We start from the raw sequence: 3,853 nt of genomic DNA on the forward strand, positions 1-3,853 counted from the left end.
AAGATAAGCAAGCAGAGATGCCAATATGCGGAGTACGAGAGACACTTTAGAGGTGGAGTGCTTCCCAATAATTTTTTACCACGTGGGTTTCTTTAAACGGGCACTAAAGAAAAAATGTCATTTCAGCTGAGTTAGCAATTTAAGCTTGCAAAAAAAAATTGCAGGACGCTTAAGCTTCGATCGCCTTCAAGAGTGGAACACGATAGCGTTATCGCACCCCGTTCGCACCGCCCACTCATTCGCTCGGCATGCTCTTGAGTCACACAAAAACGAAACGTGCGCCTGAGCAAGCGGAACGAACCAAAGAACTCGGTGTCTCGGAGGGAGAAACGATCTACGCGAGCCAAACGTCGTGATCGGCACGGACAGCCGGGCCGCGACGCGACATGAAGGCGGACGCGATCATCGGGCTGACGCCTCGATGGGATCGTCCTCTATCTAGCTTGGGAGCACCAAGCAGACGCATGACTCCTCGCCAGCAGCACGGCACACATCGCAGGGGGACGCTTTCCCACCAGACGCGCTACGGTGCAGCCATCACGTCAGAGGCGTCCCGCATCGGACGCTGCACCTAGGAATCGCACTGTGAGCGGAAAGAGTAGCAGCGTCGCCTAAACACGAGGGTTCGAGTGACACACCCTGGAAGTTGGAAGGGGAGAGAGCGAGAAAACTTATTAAACGCAAGGGTATTGGGGCATCCTCGCACCGGTTCCCGCACGGCCCCGATACGCTCAAACGAGTCGAAGGGGAGACGCGGGCGACTGGCGTGCCACCTGTCGGGGCAGCGCCGTACATTTCGACGAGGGGGTCTTCTGTGTTTGCCGCAAGATGGCTTTGCGTGTGCGGCAAGCGCAAAAGAAATGTAGCGGAAACGTACTTCGCTACGCGTTTAACTTCGACTTTTATAATTTACATGCTCATAATTACCGATACACACCGCAGTATAATTTTCTACGGCACGTTTCTAAGGCAACACCGCATTCTCTAAATACGCTTTTGTTCCACTGAACCATCGAACTCATGGCTGAGTGGTAGCGTCTCCATCTCACACTCCGGAGACCCTGGTTCGATTCCCACCCAGCCCATCTTGCAAGTTGTTTTTATTTATGAATTGCCTTCCGCCGTTTTTCGCTCACGGCCAACGACGCCGATGACACCGGCTTTTATGCGACACGAGCTCCTTAAAGCTGTCGGGTGAAAAGTCTTACCGCGAGACGACGTTTGGCAAGGCAGAAAAGCCGCAGAAACATAAGACGAGTAGCGACACCGACTGGCAATTTCCGCACCAGCTCCTCATGGTGTCATGGATTATAAAGCCGTCTAATCGGGCCTAGTTAAATTTTAATCGGTAAAATATATAGCAATGCATTGTATTCTAAATGAGTCAAAGATTGAACATGGGAAGTTTAAAAAAAATTTACTGAACAGCAAGGGCCGAAATGCGAAAGAATACGTAGCATTGAGTGACCTTACACTGACGTATCGCCCCTGAGGTTGCGGCGACAAATTCAAAAATTAGTTTCACCTTCATTTTCTTAACAAATATTTAACCTACTAACGCGAAATCAACTAAAGTACATAGAGTTTAAAAGAATACGTTATCCATATAAACTCATTCAGCGTTTGTCTTCAGTGTAGCTTTGAGGTGCACAGAAAGCGCTGTCAACGAGCGTTTTCGCATTCCGCTGTGTCAGAATGCTGCAACCACGCAAATGAACAAAACATGCAACTTCGTGCTCGACAACAGAAGGCAGACCAGCCACCATGACAGGTACTGTGACAGTCACCAGCAGCCACTGAGCCAGCGAGACAGGTACGGAACGAAGGTCAGCCGGCTACCCTTGCAGGCAAATACGTCTGCGCACATACGAGACGTCCGATGTTTTAGAGCGCAGCTCTTTCGCGCCCAATTTCTGCGTTTCGCGTTGTCGTCGTGCCTAGCCGTTGGCCTCGCCGTAACCAAGATCATCATCCGCGCGCTGCTCTAGCTGCGCGCGCTCCTGCTGCCATCTCTCGCGCGCCGCGCGAGTCTAGCTCTCCCCTTGTCCTTCAAAACCGGATCACGTGTTCTCGCCTATCCTCTCGTCCTCTTCTGCGCAGCGCCGTTGCGGTAACTCTCGCGGCTGCCGTCCACTCCGACCTCGCCGTCCCTTCTCCCGTTGTCGCGACATTGCCGCGTTGCCGGCGGCGGGTGCTCCTTGCCGCCTCGCGCATGATCCACGGCTCTCCGCTCCTCCGTCTTTGCGTCGCGTGGCTCTACGGCTCTCAGCCGCGTATCTCGCTTCCCCGTTTGCGGGGCGAGTTCCTCAGTGGCGTTTGTAGCCTCTGGCAGTGCCTGCGCCTGGCTGTCCTGCTCCCGCCTCCAGTTTTGTCCTATACCTCCCCTTACCTGGCGCAGTGCCGTTGCGTTGACTCGAAAGACAGTTATAGCGTTTTGTCCCCTTACTTCTACTTGCCACACCAACCCTGTGCGGCCACAATGAGGCCTGTCTGTGAGTAAATGAGTGTGTGACCTCTACTCAATACCCCTGTTCTCCGCTCGTTTCCTCATCCCACCTCAGAAGAAACATTAAACAATAATTGCTAATCTACTCCCCCCTCTCCGAGGTGGTGACCCACTATAATATGGCGCGTCGCCGGAGCGCCGGCTCGATAGCGGCAGATTGCGGTGTGTGCTGCCCAATGCGAAACGCAGAACCGCCTCCCTTCGGAACTGCGTGCTCTCTATGCGGTTACCTTTTGTTGAAATAAGGCATCAGTTGCGCTCAAAGATCGCATTACTAAGGAGCGTAATCGTCAGCCAATTTTTTTCTCCTAATTTCGAGCATTCCTCTGAACGAAAGGTTCATAAAATTTGCAGGTTCTTAGCAAGGGCATTCCTCTTTAGACATATTAAGCTTTACCTAAAATATCGAGAACTGATGTAAGTTTATATATATATATATATATATATATATATATATATATATATGTGGGTGTGTGTGTGTGTGTGAATTATGGTACATTGGTTAAGGAACGTTTAGGAATAATTGATGCAATTCGGTACCCCAATTGACATTAAGGGGGAAAAATGCAGCTGGCCAGGCCATGTAATGCATAGGGAGATAACCGGTGGATCATTAGAGTTACAGAATGGATGGCAAGCGAAGGGAAGCGCAGTCGAGGATGGCAGAAAGCTAGGTGGGGTGATGAAATTAGGAAATTTGCAGGCGCAAGTTCGAATCAGCTAACACGAGATAGGGGTAATGGACATCGCAGGGAGAGACCTTCGTCCTGCAGAGGACATAAAAATAGGCTGATGATGATGATGGTGGTGGAGATGGTGAATGAAGTTAATAATCTGACACTTCTGACAAAGATTTTTCTCAAAGTGAACGTTTTACTGAACGAAAGAAATAAAATTCACATTGCTATTCGCTTCAAAGTAAAGTTTTCAACATGGGCATTGTCATATAAAGCGAATTTAAAAAGGAAATAACTCATTAACAGTGTACTTAAGGCAATGAAATTGTTTTATTTCAGTAGATGCATAAACCGAATTTTAACAATTGGGCAAGATTTCCCACCGGAAAGTGTGTTACATTCCAAGAAAGCTATCTGGCGCATAGATGTCAATTTGTTTCTACAAATGATTTCGTATCACATAAGAAGAAGATAATTTCAGGTGTACCACAGGGGAGCATTCTTGGTCCTTTATTGTTCACTCTATATATTAATGACATAGTCTACACCTCCCCAGAAGTTAAGTTTATTTTCTATGCAGATGACACGAGTATATTTGTCCCCTCAGCATCAGATCTTATTCTTTATAGTAAAGCTAACGACGTCTTACAGAAGTTAGACAACTGGACAA

The sequence above is a fragment of the Dermacentor andersoni genome, chromosome 9 (genome assembly GCF_023375885.2).
Source record: "Dermacentor andersoni chromosome 9, qqDerAnde1_hic_scaffold, whole genome shotgun sequence".
NCBI classification, from domain to species: Eukaryota; Metazoa; Arthropoda; class Arachnida; order Ixodida; family Ixodidae; genus Dermacentor; species Dermacentor andersoni.